The sequence below is a fragment of the Talpa occidentalis genome, unplaced genomic scaffold (genome assembly GCF_014898055.3).
Source record: "Talpa occidentalis isolate TD23 unplaced genomic scaffold, MPIMG_talOcc4v2.1 talOcc4.8, whole genome shotgun sequence".
Lineage (NCBI taxonomy): Eukaryota > Metazoa > Chordata > Mammalia > Eulipotyphla > Talpidae > Talpa > Talpa occidentalis.
In genome coordinates this window covers 33,385,430-33,407,766 of record NW_023605194.1, presented here as the reverse complement: position 1 = coordinate 33,407,766, position 22,337 = coordinate 33,385,430, and the positions used below count along the sequence as shown (strand labels likewise).

Sequence of the window (22,337 nt, the reverse complement as noted above, 5' to 3'; positions counted from 1 at the left end):
AGAGGTGCAGGAGGGTGAGAGGATTCACCAGAGACAGAACAAGGAGCAGAACAGGCAGATGGACCGAAATACACTGCTGAGTGGAGCAGCGGGCACAACAGGAGAGGTCTGCCACGATACGTGGGAATCTCCCTGGCTGGCCAGGAATTGAACTGGCACTGCAAAGGCCACAGACAGCTTCACAGCACTGTGCTCAACCCTCTGTGCCACGGGGAGGCCCTATTTTTTAAATTTTCTCAAAGATCATTTTATCTTGTGTCAAAGGAACCACCACCACAAAATTAGAATTTTCCTTGGAGTTAAAAAATATATTTATGTGGGCCTCCCTGGGGGTGCAAGGGGTTAAGCACTGCGCTATGAAGCAATGTGCAGCCTTTGCAGCACAAGTTCGATCCCCGGCCAGCCAGGGAGCAACCCACATGGCCCAACAGACCTCTCCTGACTCTCCCGCTGCTCCCCTCAGGAGTGTATTTCAGTTACTCCATCTGTTCTGTTCCCTACTCTGTCTCTGGTGGATCTTCTCACCCCCCACATCTCTGGTCTTTACCCCAACTTTTGTATGCATAAATAAAAAAATCTTTAATATATATATATGGGCATTTTATATTAACTATGAGAGGAAATCATGTGTTTATGATATACTGAATCTTAGGTAAAAATATATTTATACATTTTTATTAACTATGATAAGAAATCCAATTAAGTCTTAGATCTAAAAATATACAATATTTCATTTATTACTATTTTATTTTATGCCCTTTAAGAACTAATAGTTTTTGTATTATGGATATAATCGTTTTTATTATGAAATTTATTCCTAAGAAATCTATTCCATGTAGTTGTTACTGTAAATTGATTATTTTTCCTTAATTTATTTCAATATAACATAGCATACAAAGCATACAAAGACACAATTGATTTTGTATACCTATCTTGTACCTAGTCATCTTATCAAGTACACTTATTCATTTCATTAGTGTTTTACCAGAACCCCTTAGATTTTCTATGTATGCAATCATATTCTCAGCAAGAATGCTTTTTTCATTTTCTCCTAATATTAAGATAATTTTATAAATGATGCAAAGTTTATGATTTTATCCTAATATTTATAGAAATTTTTATTGCTTCATTAACCTAGTGACCAGCAACAACTGGAAAAATCCTGTCTCTATGGGAATGGTTGAATAAATGTTGGCTTGTCCACAAAATTAAATGCTCACTCACTGTGGAAATAAGTTAACTTGGATAGATTTCAACTATAAGGGTGAAGTGAGAAAGGCAAAATGCAGTAATATGACTCCACTTTTCCAAAATGAAAGGAAAAGTAGCTGTATGCATTTTTACATACTATGTGTGTACATGATTATCTAAATAGGGCAAGATATGAAAAGATTATCAGTTATCAATTGGTTATATTGGCATTGATAAGAGAAAAAGGATAGATAAGCCAAAATAAGAAAGACTTGAGTTAAGAGGCTGTTTATGAAAGAAATAATACATGAATACAATCTCATTAATGTTAAATTACACAGAACTGTGTAAATAGACACATTAAGAGAGGGTCAAGGCAATGTACCTGTTAATCAGGATCTAAGATGGAATTTCAATTTTTTTAAACTCTGAATTATTCAAAATGTTTCCTATAATATTATATGGTCATAAAAACACAATATAAACTTCTGATCAAAATGGCACAAGTGAAAGGGGACAAGCCTACCCACGTGAGCGAGCACATTTAAAGCTTTTGTTTGGGTCACATCCCCTAACGTCACATTGCTCAAAGAAAGCCAAGTCTATGTGGGGCATCAAGGGGCTGCAAGCTCCTGCTTCCATTGAGGTTCAGTTGCCACCAGGGAGTGGAGTGAAGTGTTTTGAACACTTAAACCTACCTCATTTCCCATCAGATCTTTTCTGAGTTTGCCAGTGGGTAACCAGAGCTTGGAGTTGGGCATATGTGCTAACAAGCAGCGTCTTTTTTAGTGGATTAACAAAGGAACTGAGAAAAAAAAATATTGTTGAAAGAGAAGAAAAAAGGAAGAGAAGGGAGAAATATGAAACTTTTGTTAAAGGACAGCTATCAATGTTTTAGAGTAGCAATAAAACATATTGTTAAGATTTTCGATGTTGTTTTCCAACTTTTCTAAATATGGATATCTGATTATGTTTTCATAATCAAAAATATCACACACACACACACACACACACAGAGAAAAGAAAATGTCCTCTAAGGAGTGTTTCTTCTTAGCTAATGGAAGCAAGAACAGTATAGCACTGATGAAGGGGAAGGGAGAACATTTAATTTTTTATCTAGAGCTTTTAAAGGAAAAGCAAATGCTATGAAACACCTTTTTTTTTCTGTGCTAGTTAAATTCTGCACTCAGGGCACAGGCTAAAGATCACATTTTTATAAAGCATTGATTTTTTTTGGAGGGCAAGAGATAGAAAACCTTTTAAGAAATTAATGTCTATTCTCAATTCTGTTAAGAGGGTGATGATTTATTGGGTCAAGGATGCTGCCTTTTCTTTTTCTATTCTCTCAGTTTCCTCATCTGCAGAATGAAAAGGTAAATGCAATGGCTTCAAGATCTCATTTACAGTAATTCTAATATTCTTCATGCAGCTCCATTATTTACTATTTGAAAAATGCATGCTCCAAAGTGAAAGGTCTAATTCTTCGTTCTGCCTTATACTGACATCTTTATAGTGGCTAGCACAGAAGCATGTGTGAGTAGTTCTTATATTATTGATTTCCAGTTGTACAATTTCCAGTTGTACAAATCAATGTGCACTGTAGGAATTTAAATATATAGTGAAAATAAAATGAAAATTACCTATATCCCACTAGTATTAACCTTTCACATTATGTTTTCAGTATTTTCTAATGCATGCACATTATAATTTGTTATTAAAAATTATTTATCAGGCCTCTCCTGGTGGTGCAGGTGGTTGAGCGCCACACTGTGAAGCTGTCTGCAGCCTCTGCAGTGCGGGTTCAATCCCAGCCGGCCAGCAAGGGTCCCACATGGCACAGCAGACCTCTCCTGCCTCGCCCGCTGCTCCCCTCAGCAGTGTATTTTGTCGATCTGCCTGTTCTGTTCTCCGCTCTCTCTCTCTGGTGAATCCTCTCACCCTCCTGGGCATCTGGCCTGTACCCCAGTTGTTGTATAAAATAAATAAATCTTTAAAAAAAATAAAAATAAATAAAAATTATCTAGTATTTTACCTATTGTCACGTATTCCCTGTGTATTTAAATTATCTTCTAACCTATTATCTATAATGGCTATGAGATTTAATAATTTATAAATTGTGTCTATAAAATACATTTTAAACACCTATTTTTTTAGCTGTTAAGTTTTTTTGGCCTGGTTGGCAATTAAATTCATGGACTTTGAGATTGAATAACCTGAGTTTATAATCCTTGTCTATTGTTTTTCCTAGACTGCATGACCCCAGACACAGTCTTTACTTATTAAGCTTCATTTTCCTGGTGTACAAAATGGACATGAATCTTATACAATCTATATAAGTTTTGTAAAATAAATGAGGCTATATTGTCTATGGAATATTTCTTATAAAGATTAAATAAAATAATGGTTGTTCTGCCAGCTAATATTTCAAGTCATAAGTCATATGCTTAACCCCCAGCTTAGCATCTGCCTTTCAGTGTCTATTTTTTATTCCAAGATGGTCTCTCCACTTCAGAGTGGTGGGCACACTTCTCACATGGTAGAATCAGAAATCAAAGGCTGCAAATATTTGATAATCAATTCTAGTCTTAGTATTACTGATCTTAGTGGAAGGAAGACAAATATGTATATATACTTGTAAAATAATTGTCTTTGCCTCCAGTCGGGATAGAATATAACGTGTCTCATGTAAGAGCTCAATGCACTTGATGCGCTTCAGAATTTTCAATTTCCCACTTGCTAAAAATGAACATCCTTTGTATATGCATTTTTTTCTTTATGCATTTAACATTTTATATCGTTTCATTAAGACACTTTTTAGAGGTGCAATTATCCTTTTAAGTATGGACACTTTAAAGACTTTAAATAAATTAGACCATTTTGCTCTTAGTCTGGTTTGACAAATGTACCCTTTAATGAACAGATAAGCTTTCCTGTGTTTTTGCCAAAACTAGTATAACTAAATAGCAAAGTTCTGATTTTCTGACTTTAAAATAATGTATATATGTTTATTACAAAAAAATCTGAAAATTCTGAGGGCAAGTATCTTTTTTTGGACAAAATTAGCTCTGCATCATTTTAACATGAGCCAGTATTCCATAGCATGACAGTATTTTACTTAGCCAATCTCTTATTAATAGCTTTCTAGGTTGGATATACTATTTTGCTGCTTGCTAAATTTATGAGTATCTTGAACATATATATGTGAATTTGTCCAAATATGTCCTTAGTAGTATATCTTTATTTATTAAATACATCTCAATCTGATATTTCTAGCTTCTTCTAGGTAAGCAGTGAGTTTATTTGAAAGTCATGTTAACTCTTCCATTTATTATTACAATTTTTCCCTTTATGACATTAACAGAAGGCTAGAAAAAAGCAAAAGTAATTGCAGTGTAGGTAGCTTTCTTCTTTTCCTGGTGTTAATAATGGAAATGCTTTAGTATATGCACATTTTCTATTGATCTCAGCTCTTTTTTAAAATCATACTAAGAAACTTTCAATTCTGAAATTTCTTAGAATTTTTTAAATTGTAGGCAAATTATAAAACTTATCAAATGTTTTACCATCATTTATTGAGATTTTTATGCATTTTTCCTTTTACTTCTAATGTGGTGAATTAAGTAAATATATTTCTAAAGCTGAACTCTCTCTTCATTCCCAGAATAAACTAAGTATGACTTCTTGTTATATATATATTCCAGGATTTTATAATATAATCCATTTTCCTAAAATTTTGTTTTTAATGATACAACAATTCCATCAATACCATCATCATCAAAATATAGTGATAATTATCAGCCATAAGTGAATTCATACAATGTTTTGGAACTTATGTCGATAATTTTTCTTTTTTTTTTTCATTTTTGAAAAGATTTATTTATTTATGCATACAAGACCCATGGTATAGGCCAGAGGTGTGGGAGAGTGAGAGGATTCACCAGAACGGGGAGCAGAACAGGCAGACTGACCCGAAAACACTACTGAGGGGAGCAATGGGAAAGACAGGAGAGGTCTGCCGCGCCAGGTGGGCATCTCCCTGGCTGGCCGGGATCGAACCCGTGCTGCAGAGGCCTCGGACAGCCTCACAGTGTCATGCTCAACTGCCTGTGCCACCAGCAAGGCCCTGTAGATAATTTTTCATCTCAGTTATTTTAAAATTTTATTTTATTGTGCTTTTTATTGAGGTAATGTTGGTTTGCAACACTGTATATTTTAGGAGTACAGGCCACATCTCTTCAAATGTCTATTACCATGCCATGCCCATTACCAAAATACCAATAATCCACCATTGCAGTCCATTGATCTCCCTGTCCTTCTCACCCCTTTCGCCCTTTGGTAAAGTCAGTTCTGGAGTCAGAATCCAAGGGTTTGTTTTGATTTGGTTTTGTATGTTCCTTTGCTTTTTTTTTTCCTCTTTTTTTAAAGATTTATTTATTTATACAAGAACTGGGGTACAGGCCAGAGGCACAGGTGGTAGGAGGATTCACCAGAGACAGAGTGAGAAACAGAACAGCAAATTGACTGAAATACACTGCTGAGGGGAGCCGTGGGTGAGTCAGGAGAGGTCTGCAGCATCTTGTGGATCACCTCCCTGGCGGGGAATCTAACTCATGCTGCAGTGGCTGCAGGTAGATTCATGGTGCTGCGAGTTAACCCTTTGTGCCACCAGGGAGGCCCCCTTTGCTTTGTTTCTTTATATTGAATATGAGTAAAATAATACAGTATTTGTCTTTCTCCTTCTGACTTGTTTCACTTAGCATAATGCCTTCAAGATCCATTCATGTTGTTGCAAACAGCAGGATTTCATTGTTTTTTTTTTTTTTTTGTTGGTGAGTAGTAGTATTCCATTGTGTATATATGCCACATCTTTATCCAATCATCTGTCGATGAGCACTTTAGTTGTTTCCATAGCCTGGCTATTGCAAATCATGGTGCAATAAAATAGTAGTTATTGTGTCTTTAGAAGTTAGTGTTTTCATTTTCTTTAGATAGATAACTAGACGTGGAATTGCTGGATCATGCAGTAGTTCTATTTTTAATGTTTTGAGAAACCTCCTTACTGTTTCCCATAGAGGCCGGACCATTTACACACATTTATGACAAAAACTCTGGGAATAGAGTGGACCTATCTCAATATAATAAAGGCCACATATCACAAACAATAGCCAGTATAAAAAAAATGGTAAAAAAAAATCCAGTGGTAAAAAAAAATCCTTTATTTCCTGTGTTTGTCTGATATTTCTGGCCACAGTATCTAATACTTAGCCAGAAGTAGTGACATTGGGCATACTTATCTTGGTGAAAATGTGAGCTGTGAAACTTACATGGAAAACAATCTGGATTTCTCTTAGAAAATTAAAAGTGGAAATACCATATAACCCAGCAATCCCACTCTTGGGCTTACATCCACAGAATATGAACCCATCAGCCAAAAAAATATTCTATGTTCCATAACATTCACAGCAACATTATTTACAATAGCTAGGAACTAAATATCTTTCAGTGGACAAATGGATCAGGAAGATGTGGTCCCTACTCACCATGGAATTTTATACAGCCACAAGAAAGGATGAAATGCTGTCATTTTCAACAAAATGGAGAGAATTTTAGAGAATTATACCTCAGTTAAAAACAAATTATTTTAAAAAGGGAGAATTATGTGCAACAATATTTATCAGAATGATAAAAAAAATATTGTATATTCACATAAAAGATAATTTGACAACCTAAAACATTTTCAAAAACCAGTGGTCAGACATCAGCAAATATCCCTAGGATACCAAGAGTGAGAGGGAGAGGAGAGAGAAAGGGACAAGGGACAAGGGGTGGTGTTTGTAGCAAAAAATAAATGAACAGAGGTTGTAGTTGATACATAGTTGAAATTAAATTATGACTGACCTAGAATAAAAATATTATGGCTAGAGATTTCAACAACAAAACAGAAATCCCCTGAGTATCAATGTACTATTGGATCTATGTCAATGGATAACCATTTATTCATTTCATTAACCTCAGCTCTTCTTCCTGTCCTTCCATTTACATGCAAACTTTTCCACCTTTCAAGAGGAAGAAAATTAAAAGATAAACTAATAAACAATGGTTACCGCACCTTAGGGGAGAAATCCTTTATTGTGAAAAAACAAAGATGTTTAAAAATTAATAAAAAATAAAATTAGCCAATAAATCTTGGATATTAGTTAATTCCTTCTTTGATGTATGATGTGTAAATATTTTCTCCCATTTAGTTAGATGTCTTTTTTCCCTTAATGATAGTTTTTTTCTCTGTTCAGTAGCTTCTTAGTTTGAAGTGGTCCCTGTTGCTTATTTTCGCTAGCTACTCTTTTATAATTAAAAGAATCTTTATTGAGATGTTATTGACAAAAATTATAGGATATTTAAAGTGTACAAGAATCACAGTTCTTACGGTAGATACTATGGTCCCACTTTATTTTTATTTAGTTTTTGTAGATTATTTATGCATACAAGAACTAGCGTACAGGCTAGAGATGTGGGGAGCGAGAGGATTCACCAGAGACAGAGTGGGGAACAGAACAGGCAGATCTACTGAAATACACTGCTGAGGGGAAGCAGCAGGTGAGACAGGAGAGCCTGCTGTGCCATATGGCTGACATGAAATTGAACTTGGGCTGCAGTGCCTGTGGATAGCTTCACAGGTTGCATCTTAACCCCTTACACCACCAAGGAGGCCTCTATAGTCACACTTTAGAGAATGGATTTAAAATAGTTAAGTGTCACAGTCACAAAATATTTCTTTAAAATAAAGCAAGGGGGGCCTCCCCTGGTGGCGCAGCGGTTGAGCACTGGCCTGCAAAGCTGCCCACAGTCTCTGCAGCGCAGGTTCTATTCCTAGCCGGCTGGCGAGGGTCCCACATGACACGCAGACCTCTCCTGCTGCGCCCGCTGGACCCCTCAGCAGTGTATTTCGTCACTCTGCCTGTTCTGTCCCCCTCTCTGGCTCTGGTAAATTCTTTCACCCTCCTGGGCTTCTGACTGTACCCAGTGCTTGTATAAATAAATAAATCTTAAAAAAAATAAAGCAAGGGGCCTCCCCGGTGGCGCAGTGGGTTGAGCGTGGTGCTGTGAAGCTGTCTGCTGCCCCCTGCAGTGCCAGTTCAATCCTGGCAGTCTGGTGAGGATCCCACATGGCACGGCAGACCTCTCCTGTTGCACCCACTGCTCCCCTCAGCAGTGTCTTCTGTTTGTCTGCCTGTTCTGCTCCCCGCTCGCTTTGTCTCTGGTGGATCCTCTCACCCTCCCGTGCCTCTGGCCTGTACCCCAGCTCTTGTATAAAAATAAATCAATCTTTAAAAATATAAAATAAAGTAGTTAAATATAGATCTATTTAATTTCTAAGCCTACATTTTTAATCATTTTGTTTGTCTCTATACTTAGTGAAAAGATTAGTCTGTAGATTATTTCTTAGTGCTTTATTTGGCAGATCTTATTATCAGAGTTATACTGGTCTAGTGAAACAAATTGAAATACTTTTTTTTTTAATCATTTTCAAAGTTATTATATATTTTAAATAAAAAATTAATAGAATTAAAAGTAATTTCTCCAAATTTGACAATATCTATTTTATTATTTCAAAAAATGTGTGCATTTCTGTTTCATTTTTCTTCATCCAACTTGCTTGAATTTACACATTTTGTTGGTCTCATCAAAGAATAAAACTAAAAAAAAAAATTTAAAAAATAAAAAATTAATTATGATGTGTGTTTTCCTTCTACTTTGTTTTACTTTGAGGATTTCTTTTGTTGACTTCTTGGATCGAATGTTCATATCATTGATTCTCTAAAACGATGCTAATAGTGTGACCACAGCTGTGTATCAACTACTACCTGATTTATTTATGTTTTATTACAACCACTATCTTTCTGTCTCCCTTTTCCAAGTCCTGATAAAATGACCCCACCAATGTAATAGGGACAAATTCTATACAGTCATTAAAACAAAAAGGGTGACACATAACAGCTCAAAAACGTGTAAGAAATTCTTTCCTCCTCTATTTTTTATACACATTTTTGAGGTGTTACATGTCACCCTTTTTGTTTTAGTGAAATTCAGCAATAAATTGGCGTTAAGACCATACAGAGATTTGGGGGGGGGGGATTGAGGGAGCATGGCAGTGAAAATTTCACTAGGAGAGTAAGGAAAAAGATTCTCCCCTGTTCCACCATACCTACACTAATATAAGCCATAGAATTAATTAATTAAACTATGACATAAATGCTTTTTGAATTAGTCTATTTCAGCTATTGCATTACTATAAGCTTATGTCATTAATAATCTAAATGACCACAGAAGTGATTTCCAGGAAAATAAATTTTTTAAAAGGCTATTATTAGTAAGTTTTAAAGATCAGAGTACTGTAGTGATCCAGAAATTAGAAAAATATACTCTAGATTAAAAATGATCACTAAACTAAAATTTTAGCAGACATAGCAGATATCTCATAACAAAACAAAACAAAGGAGCAACAAAATAAATGAGAGAATTCCAAGTCTACATTATTATTCTTCTGCCAAACATTTCTATTTCCCTTTAAGTGGGGTTCCTCTAGAGCATACTTCTTGTAACTATATTTTTGTAACCCCTCTGTCATCAAGCTCAGACATTTCCTTTGCTCTGGTTGGGTAGTAAAATGTGTCCTGGGCCACATCTGCACTGGAGCATTAACGGAAATCTCTTTCCCTCTCCTTGAAAATGGAGAGGCTATACATAGGGGCTGCTCCTCCAGTCCTACTTTTCTAAAATTCAGATGGACCACAGCCTCCATCTAACTGTGATGGCCATGTAGCATATGAGAAAATATCCCCTTCTTGTTATAAGCACTGAAATGTTGGGATTGTTACAAAGAATCCTAACTGCACTTCTATAGCAAACTTGATAGTTATCTTAGAATAGAGAGAGAGAGAGAGAGGGAGACAGAGACAGAGAAACTTATTGGAATGCTGGACGTGGGATAGATCTCAGAAATCCAAAACATGGGACAGGAATTGAAAAGTATATTTTTCATTGCATTGGAAATACATTAGGTTATAGATTAATTAGGGAAGAATTACAATATTTGCAATATTAATGTTTCCATTAAGGAATATGTTGCTATTTATTTTGGCTCTTGCTTTTGCTTCAGTGCAGTTTTGCAGATTTATTCCCATCATTCTTGAACATTTTTTCTTTTACTGAAATTGAATGGAATATTTGTTTTAATGTTTATTTTTTCAGAATATTACCAAAATCAATTTGCAATTTGTGAATTCAAATTTAACCTCATAGTGGAACACCTTCCAAGTTTTATGTTTGAAAGTTCTCAATGTTTGTTGTGAGATATAATTTAATGAAACTTAGAAATCTGCAGTTTAAATAAAATTTTAGAAAATTCTGATTTAAAGTAAATATTCACATTTACAAAGACTTTGCTTTTCAATGATTTCCAAAAGTTTTAGCTATTTTTTTTTCTTTTGCTTTCAAGTGAGGGAAAAAAAAAAAAAACTAAACAGTATTAAAATAAGAATTCCCCTCTACTTCTCATCCTTCAAAAAGGCTGAAAAATGAAAATGAAAAATGAAGCTGCACAAGGGCTGGAACCCTAATTTCTTAATTACTGCTGGTCTTTCCAGTTTAGGACAGTGTGTTCTGCAATGTGTGGGATAACTTAGTTCTTGCTGACTGTGAACATACATGTCTTAGTAAATGAACATTGTTATTTTATCCAAGATAATCTGGGAAGTTGTGGCTTGAGATAATTCATCTTCTTTATCCCTGCAATTGGATATTCACAACACATAGCTCCCTTCTAAATTTGAAAAACACATGGCATGGCAATTTCAGAGCCTTGATCTTCTGTACAAAAATAAACATGAGTTTTTCACTCCCTGCTTCTAAGAAAGAAAAGGGAAACTTGTCTAATTAATCATGATTAAAAAAAAACTCAGCTCTTTTACTTCTTGTAGAAGTATTATAATAAATGTTTAAAAATGGTTATTTAAAAATAAAAGCCAAGTCATAGTATAATTTGAGAGGACATTATCTCTGAAGCTCTTATTTCTATTATTTGAAAATTAATTGCACATCATTTTTCAGCTGAGAAGCAAAAAAAAAAAAAAATAGAACACTTGATTTAACAAAATAAAAACATAATGTTCCCAAATTGCTAGAATATTTCAGGGAAAGAAATTATAAACTTAACCTCATCTAATCATTTAAAATTAATATCTATCATGGGCACATATCTCTGTGCTCCCCTTCATAATCGTCATAACTTCTCAGTTTGATCAGTGGCCCAGTTTCTTAAATGGACTTCTGTGTTCTGGTCCTCAAGAATGAAAATTGTTTCTATGTATTTTAGCTACCTAGCAAAGATATGTGTATATCATACAGTGAAGATCATATTTACTGGAAAAACAGTGTTAAAATAATAAACAATCTTTACCCTTAATAGTTCACAAAAGAATTCATGTTATATTGCCTATGGGTTAAAACAATTATTGATATTACAATAATTGTTATAACATTATGTAGATTTCAGATGTATAGCATTATAATTCAACATGTATATATTGTGTGTATATGCATGTGTGTGTGTATATATATATATATATACTATATTATAATCACCACCAAAATTTTTGTGCACTTTCTACCTACCACCATACAATGACTTCCCAGTGACACCCTTTACCTGACTTACCATCCTCACCTGCTTCCCCTCTGGTAATCACAATTTTGCTTTATAATGTAAGTGTTTATTTTTGTTTTGTTTTGGTTTTTTTTTTTCCTTTTTGGTTTGTTTATCTTCCATATGTGAGTGAAATAAATTTTTATCTTTCTCCATCTGACAGTTTATTTAGCTTAATACCTTTAAGGCCCATTGTTTTGTCACAAATGACAAGATTTAATCTTTTTTCTATCTGAGTAGTATTCCATTATATATAATATACAAGTCATTCATGTATATTTACATACTACCTCCTCTTCATCATTTTATCTCCCAATGGACACTTGGATTGTTTTCATATCTTGGCTGTTGTAAATAATGCTGCTATAAAACTAAAGATGCATATATAATTTTGAATTGCTGTTTTTTTTATTTCTCAGTTAAATACTCAGAAATGGAATAGCTGGATCATACAGTATTTCTCTTCTTAATATTTTATGGAATCTTCGTACTGTTTTCCATAGTGGCTACACCAGCTTATATTTTCTGTTGCTTTTTTGATATAGTTCAGATCATACTGAATGTTTAATTTCACATTTTCCTGTTTGCTTGATAGCATAACTGAAGAAAACTCATATTAATAAAAAATTATAAACACAATTTAAGAAAGAATAAATATGCTGATTAAAATTAAGTGAATAACTTTGATGCTGTATTTCTTATCAAAATAGTAATTAAATATCAGGGTTATACACAGCCATGAAATAAAGATGAAACAGTGGGCTATGTCACTAAATGTATGGACCTCAAGGACATTATGTTAAGTGAAATAAGTCAAAAAGTGAAAAGACATATATTGGATAGTATCATTCATCTGTCGAATATAAATAAACAAAACTATACACAGGCAGAGTATAGTGGAATAAATGTTGAACTTAGTGAAAGAAAATAATGTTTCCCAGAAGGAACAGAGTGGAGGAAACAATCCAAGCGTCCTTCTAAGGAGGGGGAATTTTGATATAGAGATGGACATGCTACTCTGCCAACATTTTGATCTTCTAGCTTCCAGAACTATGAGACAATGCATTTATTTTGTTTAAGTCACCCATTTTGTTGTTTGGTTTTGCAGCCATCGGATATGAATACAGTTTGCATGTGCATCACAGTTTTTCACTAAACTATGTTTTGGCAACTACATTTTCAGGTCCTCCTCATTATTAGTCCTAAGGTCTCATACAAAGACTTTCCTCGGGAATTAGTTTTGGTTAAGTTTTTTTTTTTTTTTGCTTATTTTTAAATTTTAAATGCATGAATTCTTCAGTTGTTAATTCTTTGTTTAATTTTCCAAGCCCCCTTATTAACACATCTAACCAAGTTTCTCTTTCTCTGTCTCTCCATCTCTATATCTGTCCTCTCTCCCACTCCCTCTGTCTTTCTCTGAGAGCTATAACTGTAAAGTCCAGATTTCAGAACATGATATAGATAGGATTGCTTTTAACAAAAGTGGATTGGTGTGGGCTATCAGTGAAGCTTTTCACAAGGCACAGTTAGAGCAGATCGCATCAGGTAATTGGGAGACCACTAAAGGTTAGGTACAGAGCTAGAAAACTATTCATTCAGCATCTTCATTTCCCATCCCTCTGTATGTCCCCATATTCAACTCAGCTCCCACCAAACCACCTGTGCCCATACCTCCTCTGCCTCCCTCCTTCATCCCCTCCTCCCTCCTCCTGTTGCCTCTGGCAACCATTAAATGCTTTCACTAAGTCCAAGATTTATTCCTGCTCTACTTTGCCAGTGGATGTTTTTTGGTATTTATATTCCACAGATGAGTGAAGCCATCTGATCTCTTTCACTTAGCCTAATCTCCTTGAGGTCCATCTATATAGTCCCCAAAGTCACTATTTCATCTTTTTCACTTTTGTTCTTGGTCACTATTTCATCAAAGTATATTATTTCACATTTTTTTTTTACTATATTAGTCTTCATTTTATTTTCTAATTAATTCATTTTCAGTTGAGGTAATATTGGGGCACCCATCAGATATTAATTACCACCTTAGTGTGCCCACCACCCACTCACCCATATTCCACCACCACAGACCATTGTGCCTCCTTCCCTCTTTGTTCTTACCTCGCCCCTCCACCTGTTGCTTCAATTCTGTAGTCAGCTAGCAAGTGTTTGTTTTTAAGCTTGCCTTTATCTGACTGTTAGTTACTTTATATTCCGCATATTAGTGACACCATGTGGTATTTATCTTTTTCCTTCTGACTTATTTCACTACACAATTTCATTATCCACCTATCTGTTGAAGAGCACTTAGGTTGGTTCCATGACTTGGCAATTGTGGGCAGTGCTGCTATAGACAAGGTGTACATACATATTTTTTATTAGAGTTTTCATATTTCTAGGCTAAATACATAAAACCACAATTAGAGTTTATTTCTTCAAAAGAAAAGCTGGTAGGGTATACTGGGTGGAGTGGCAGCAGGCCAGTGGGGGAAGTAGAGACACTTATTAGTTTAGTTTTTCAGATGTGGAGGATTGTATAAATAAGAAATCTGTAAAGTTATTTTCACCAATTTTAGTTGCATGTACTGCTGAGAAGTGATATTTTTTGGAGATTGTAAGGAATAATTTGATTGAGTAGAGAAAGATTCCTGTCTTCTTGTTTGCTCTGTCATTGTTCAGAGTCAGGTAACTGCTATAGCTGTTTTAAAGGTTTATATGTGCCAGGTACACAGATCTGTTTTTCCCAAAATAATTCATTTAATCCATTTAAGGTGGGTGTTATAAGTATTTTTCAGGTAAGAAAACTGAGTGAGGAAAAAGTTGAGTAATCAGCAAATCAGAGGTGTATGTGGTTTAACAATATAGCAAATGAGGTATAATGGTTTAAACTTGGTTTTTAAATGCCAGGAACTTGTTTTCTGCTATTGAGAACAAACTGAAAAAGAAGGATGTCAGGATGAAAACCTCTTGCTTAAACTTGTTTCTTCAGTATCTGGAACATTGCGGTGTTCCCTGCACCTGGAACTGGGGATGGGGGTGGGGTGGGGTATGTGTGTGTGTGTAGTATATTGTTTAAATCTATTAATGATTAACATTATGATAACTATCTTATTTTGCTATTATAAATATTTTCTTTGTATATCAAAATTAAGTTTATTTTCCAAGGACTGACTCTCTTTCTCTCTCTGTCCTTACTTATTCAGCTCACAGTGATCGAGTGCCTACTATGTGCAGCTCTTGTGCTGGGCTCTGAGGACACAATAGACAGCACACCACATTCTCTACCCTCACAACCCTGACAATTTAGCTTTATTTCTACTGTACCTGTTATAGTGTTAGGACAAAATTCAACACTTCCAATGCCCCAGAAATCAGAACAGAGCTGTACTGAGTCCTAAGCTTGTCTCAGCTGGTCTTCTTTATATCTACTCTTCTTCTTCAGTAGGATGAAAAGATGCAAACAGCTCCCAATTAGCCCAGCTGAAGGGTTTCCCTAAAAGTTCTGTGCTGTGAGGAGCAGAGGTTGGGTGTCTGCTGGCTCTAAAGGTCATTGGCTTATCTAGGCAGCTGGTAGGTCACCCTGTCTCTTTTATGATCAGACTCTGCCCTAAGCTGTAGCCATTTGCTTGTATGAATGCAGATGTGAAGCTTTTTTATTTATTCTCGCCATCCTCCACTGAAATACAATTAAAAGGTCAACCAAGGATCCTCAACAAATTGTGCTGGATTGAGGGGAGAGGAAGCAGAGGGAGCACTTTGTCTGTGGATTAGCTTGTTTACGACAGAGCTCAAAAACATTTTGTTTCAAGCAGAGTTTTATGCATTTGTCAATAAAGCCAGGCTTGGAAAGGGCAAAAATCAGCCTGTTTGTCACAGAGTCCCCACATGCTTAAGAGTCAAGCCCCAGCAGAGGGGCTTGCAAATGTCGGTGCTCATCCTAGTAACACTCCTGCTTTGGCCTCTCAGTAGGAATGTAAGCTGCTTTATTCCAGGAGACCCTGGGATAAGGACTTGAATGCAAGTTTTTATACCAAATACACCAATAAAGGAGTGAAAGGAGTGAGGAACTGAGATAAGGAAGGGAAGGCAGTCAGTATAGGGCATGTTAATGAGGAGGATACTCTGAGGTGGGCGTTTGCAACTCAGTCTGTTTGGGCACCACAGAGAGGTCGTATAGAATATGCCTCCTCATTATCCTAACCAGGAAGCTGTGAACCTGCAATGTATATGCACCAACTTCCTTTGTCATCGGCAGAAGGCTGTTTTCAGGGGTTCAGATTCCATAGCCTTCTAGCTGAGTACTCCTTTCCATGCAGAAAACAAAACAAAACAAACCTGCAACAGAAAAGTACACAGCTTGAAATAGAAATTGGTATGTGCAGAGGAGATATAATATACCAACCTTGTTGTTGCAGCTCTGCTCCTGATGGGAGGGTGAGAGCAAAATCTGATCTCATCATTGTCTTGGTCTTATCATCCTATCAGTGTTGCAAGGACCACCAAATGGGCTGCTGATGGAAAAGAAAAGGCAAGGTAAAACAATTGCCCTAAGGAGGGGCTGAATATCTGGCTTCAGGATTGGAAATCTTAATCAGATCTCACAGGAAACAGGGAAACAACAAAATCTTACCAGAAGTTGGAGCTAGCAGCCTATAGGCCTCATCTTCCTCAAGTTGCCTTGAGTGTGTATGTGTATAAATATATTATTTGCCAAATCATATAAATATATATAGATTGTAGGAATCTACATATCTAACTTCCATTTAAAAACAAAACAACAGAAGACCTGACACTTCTAGGACCGTTTATTTTATTGACCCCAACATTTGGGAGGCAAACAGTTGACCTCCCTCCATGAATGGGGCATGAGCGTCCTTTGGCCATAATCTCAGTCACCACCTAAAGCTGTCCTGTGGTCATCGAGGCTGCATTTACCAGGGCATTTGTGCTTGTGCTTTTCTCATATCCTGCTCACTCATTAATATTCTCTACTTGGCTTCTCTAAGTATTTGAATGGGTAACCCCACATTCTAAACTTGGGCCTCAAGTGGACAAATGGTTTCTAGGGATTTTCCTGGCTTTCTATGACCCCATCCCCACAGTCAGAAAGTGTTCAATTCTTGATTCTTATTAGGGACATGGAAGAACCTACCATTATCTTGACCCAGTCGCCCATCACTTTCATGCTATAATACGTTTTTCAAGCATACTGGCCAATTATATTGTCCAGACTGCTTCATAGGGGTTATTGTTTCCTTTCTGAACAAAACTCTTCATCTTCTCACCCAAACTGATTGTCCCTCCTGATAAGTGGCAGATTAAGAGAGTAGATTCATGCTCACCCCTCTCATTATATCCCAAAGTACTGGCAAATTCTTTCAGCACTACTTTCCCTTAGACCCACATCTTCTCCACAGTTACCATGACAGCACAGGTCACTATTTCTTCTGGATTATGTTTGTGCTCCCCTAATGGGATTCTTTGCTGCTCCCATTGCTCTTCAACAATCTTTGCTCATCACAGCAGTCAGCGTGATTCTTCTGAAGCCTCAGATCATGCCATTCTTTGCTCATTTCCTCTCTGATTGCACCTTGTTCTGGCCTTCGCTTCCCTATCCCCAGTCAACTTTACAGCTATAATCACTCCCTTCTTTGTTCTTGATGACCTTAGACATGCTTGTTTCTTAGGGTTTGTCCATTTGGTGTTTCCTCTGCCTGTCATTTCATTTCCCTGTCTATCTGCACAATTTACAATCTCATCTCTTCTTTTAGGACACAGATTACATGTTATCTTCTGAATGAGATCTTCTCTGACCATCTCATTGACAATGTAACCCGTATCAAATCCCCAGAAATCTGCTTTTATTATTCTCCAACTAATATCACCATTTGACGGTATTTTGCTCATTCACTTATCTGCCCCCAATGTTGTCTGTTTTGTTCATTGATTTATCTACAGTCCCTAAAATGGGACATGACCCTGACTAATTGGTCAATCATATTTGTTGGATAAATCAATCAGTGCCTTTCCTTGCCCAATTCCCCCTTTCCTGGATAGGAAATTTCCTTTCTATATCTTAACTAGGTCTAATCCATTTTCAGACCTGCCTTTTTACATCCTCCATGAAAACCTCTGATTATTCTTGTCCAGTCTGATGACTACATTTCCTGGAGCAAAAATGATAGATACCAAAAAAATTAGAAATGGTCACATTATCCACACAATTGAGAAGGGGATTGTGTGGTCTTCATGACAATTTCAACAAATTTTTGAAGACAGAGGGAGTGACCAAAAAAAAAAAAAAAAAAAAAGCCAGTGTTATAGTGCCATCTGTGCTGAAAAGCTGTTTTCTCTGAACTTCCACAAAACTTCTGTTCTTTGTTGTACAGGCAAAGATGTAGGAACAGAGATGCAATAACCATCAATTTAAGCGTGTTGGCTAATTGTTGCTGTACAGTAAACCACAGTGTTTTTAAAACGCAAGTATTTTTATTGACCCCAGATGTAAGAATGAGCAGTTCTGTTGATCTGGACTGGGACCCCTGGTGTTTGCTGGGTTTACTTAGGTGTCTTCATCAGCTGTGAACTGACACATGGTTTGCTGCTCTACGATGACCTTACTCATGGAACATGCTTGGCGGAGTATGGGGATGAGTGGGTATTTGCTTATTATTTTCTGACATGCTGGACTGTGATTGTCCACTTAGGGTTGCTCCCAGAGTTTTCCTGGAAACACAAAGATTCTTGGGGGTGGCAGAAGCTTACATTTGGGCAATGTGTTCTTATCCATACTGCCTGAAACTTTGCATTTTAATGTTTAAATTGTAATAGAAAAGTCGGGGACAGAAGACTAATGGTAATATCAACATCTTTTCATCCCTGCAGATATATTTGCTGAAACCTTCAAATATGGAACAAAACTTTAAAGGACAGCATCCTGTTTTACTTAGAAAGAGAATGGAATGCATTTAGTCGCATGCAGAAAAAGAATCACCCTTTCAGCTCAAGGAGAGGAAAAGTGAGTATCAAATTTCTCTTCTTTAAGCAGAACCCAGAAGGGTCTTCAGGTTCAGTAAGCTCTAGGCTTAGAAATGCCATGTTGAGGAAAAGGGGAAGGACTGGAATGAGAACACAGGAGTAGAGACAAGATTGCTGATGAACTTGAGGGCATTTTGGAATGGGGAATTTAGTGCATATCAGTTGGGTAAGGGAAGAAGCAGGGTTGAGACTCAGTATGTGCAACTGGCCTTTGTCTTTGGAGCTGTTTGGTCTTGCTATGTGAAGATATTGATGAAACCTTGCTTATTCCATAGGATGCAATCTAGCACCCCAGATTGTTAAATGGGGCAAAATCCTAGGTGGCAGGCAAGCTACCATCCTGGTATTACAGGGTTGGAATTTTCTTTCTTTTCTACACTCTAATATTTTGCTAAATTGCTTGATGTTAGCCCTGTAGTAATTTAATTTTCTTCAAAATAAGCATGTTTCACTTTGTTTTCTTTACTCACTATTTTGGAGACAGCCTGGTTAAAATCTTCCCACTCACAAAATTGCTAGTCAAAATATTTTAGGAAGTAAGCTCAAACATTCATTGTTTGCCTTATTAAAAATTAACTCAGGCAGATGGAGAAGAATACAATGTACGCTCTCATCTTAGTCCCACTTGTTGTCTGTCCTTCAACTGCACACCATGTCTCACATGAACTCACCCCATGAGGGCTGTGGGGTGGGGCCAGGAGTGCTTTTACCTGTGTTATGCAGGAATGCTGTTCTGGTCACATGTTTGGTCTTGCTCACTTGGAGTAGAGTGATGGAATCAGATATGAAGCTCAGGATATTTGGAAACAGGAGCAGTGTTGCTCCCCAGGTATCATGGAAGGGCAAGAAAAATACCTGAGTTTCCATGTGCAGAAAACACTGCTAATGGAAACCCTAACCAGCTCTCTGCAAAAACAGAGGAAAGACAACAGAAACTGTATCTTGCTGTTCTCATCTGTTTTTGAACCTCCTGCCTGTGGAATTCCCTGGGTGCTTTAACTCATTCTTACATTCATTTCCACGAGGGCTCATTGAACCTGTGCCATGTACCAGGCTTTCTTCTAGTTTGTTCAACAGGAAAAGAGTCATGTCCGCAGCCCTCAGGGGGTCACAGTCCTGAAAAATGTGGGTCATAGAATTACTGCTGAAGCAAGTGCAGGGAGTTCTAGGAAATAGAAAGGACACTTAGCACAGTCTAAGTGACTAAGATGTCTGTGTTTGGGGGTGTAGCTCCCATTCTTTTTCGCAATTTGTTACCCCAGAAATAAATAGCAATGGGAAGGGGGAAAGGCTATTGGAGAAGAGACCATCACCCTCCAGCCAGAGCTGGGTAAGCTGCTGAAGAGGCACAGGTCACCTAAGACACACAGTTTCCAAAGTGGGTTGCAGCCCACTAAACATTTTGCAGAGAGCTCAATCCTGATAAAAGAATAATAGCCCCCATATTTTTCACTCTTTTCCACACATTCTGTTCCCCTTCCCCAGAAATACTGCCTTCCATTCTATCTCTCAGTATCGGAGGGGAACCAGCATTCAACAACATCATAGATTTGGGGTCATTTAATCCTCCCAGCAGTGCTTTGAAAATGTTACAATTTATTTCCACTTTACAGATAAACTGGGACAGAGCAGTTTGTTAACTTACCTAAGGTCACACTGCCTACAAATGACTTTAAGCTAGAGGGGCATGGTGAAGAATAGGATGAAACCCCAAGGCAGACCAAGATCCAACAGGAAAGACGATTGCCTAGCATGCAATGTTTTAAGAAGCTTAGGAACCACTAGAGTAGCATGGGTTGGTGTTGGTGAACTGGAGCTCTGCCCTAGTAAATATGGGCACAATATCAGAAACCCTGGAGTATAAGGGTAATAGGGAGGAAGATTTAGAGTTAGGACATCAATTAATTTGTTTCTATTAGTGGCAAATGGATCCAGGCCTAACCTTCATGTGGACTGGGGGATGGAGAGGACAGTAAAAGCCATGGTAGGTGTTCAGACTCGGCCAATCTGGGCACAAAGCAGTCTTGAAAACACTTGGTGTTTGAAGGCTGTGCTTCTATCTATCCAAGTCTATGAACCACACATTCTGGACTGATCTACTAGTGGCAAGAAGACTGGATAGAAAACCAGACCTTTCTAGTAATTTGTTAGAACCAACTACATCTGAATTCTACTTGATCTTCTCACTCTGACATTGGAGCAGGCTGGGGGAGACTATAAGTGCTAGTGTCTGAGCCTTTGTGAGACCAGACCCTGTGTTTCTTTGAGGGTGGCCATGGCTTCAGTGATTGGGTATATTTTCTGCAAAATGAGTCCCATGGTCAGGATTTTCCTTATAGGATTATGAGGGGGGAGAGGATCATCCCCTCTGCATTGCCAAAGTCATTGCCTTTGGAGCCTCCTTTGGTTCTTCACTGTGTTCCAGAAGACATAGAGATTTCCTGGTGTAACTGGATATTTTAAACTCTGACATGTTCCCCAATAATCCTGCCCTAAATCTTTAATCTAGATGCTTAGCAATGCACCTCTTCCAAGCAGTGGATCATTGCCTGTAAAAAGGCACCCATTAGTGATTTGGGTCTGCATCTCAGCATGGTGGAAATATCAGAGCAAGATAGTGAGAGATGGACTGGTTGTTCTCCCACTCGAGTAAGTAAATATTCCTATCTGAACCCTCGGACTCTATTTTCCCACCTGCCCTGTTCACTCTCTCTGTGGACATCAGAGAATCTAAATCCATAATACCCCCAGTGGAATTCTCGGGCTCTCTATTATGAACAGAATGTAGTTCCAGCAATGAATTCACTCCAAGACTATTGGAATCCTCCTCTATTATCAGTTAATATTGTTTCTAAATTCAAAGCTATTTTTCTGGTCTCAGCTCCTCACCAATTTCCTTCTTTTTCCTTTGCTGCAGTGACCCCCCAAACACTTGCTTATCCCTGAGTGTGTCCTTCAGGCTTCCAGCCTCTTACCATTGTTCATGTTGTTCTCATTGCTTGAAAGGTCCTACATATTGCCTTTTCTTGCAACTGCCCTTCCTTCAGAGACCAACAATTTTTTTTATGCCTCCCAAGAGAATATGAATTTACTGTCTTCCATGCTCATAAATCTCTGCAATGAGCTTTTATTATATCATTCTCATAGTTTGCTTTTTACTCTAGTGAGTCTTTCCCACTAGATAAGGAGCTTCTGGAGGGCAGGGGTAATGCTTTATTTTGTGTCCTGCAATGCAAATCAGTGTCCTCCTGAACATAATGATTCAGTTCACACTGAAACAATTACTTACTGCAGCACCCTTTCTTCTTAAACAACTCTCTGGGCTGAAGCTGAGGGGGTGGGGAGAAAAATAATGGATGATAGATTCAGACAGACTTTGTGCAATCCTGGTGCATTCACTTACTGATTTCATGTT

At 37.2% G+C, this 22,337-nt stretch overlaps 1 long non-coding RNA gene across 1 annotated transcript in view; it reads left to right on the top strand.

The window, feature by feature from the left end:
• The window catches only part of LOC129144987 (uncharacterized), a 224,598-nt gene extending 205,707 nt beyond the window's left edge, over positions 1-18,891 (top strand). Inside the window, exon 3 of the long non-coding RNA XR_008549928.1 lies at positions 18,770-18,891. This is a non-coding gene — a long non-coding RNA (uncharacterized LOC129144987). The remainder of the gene's footprint in view (positions 1-18,769) is intronic.
• The last annotated feature ends 3,446 nt before the right edge of the window (positions 18,892-22,337 follow it).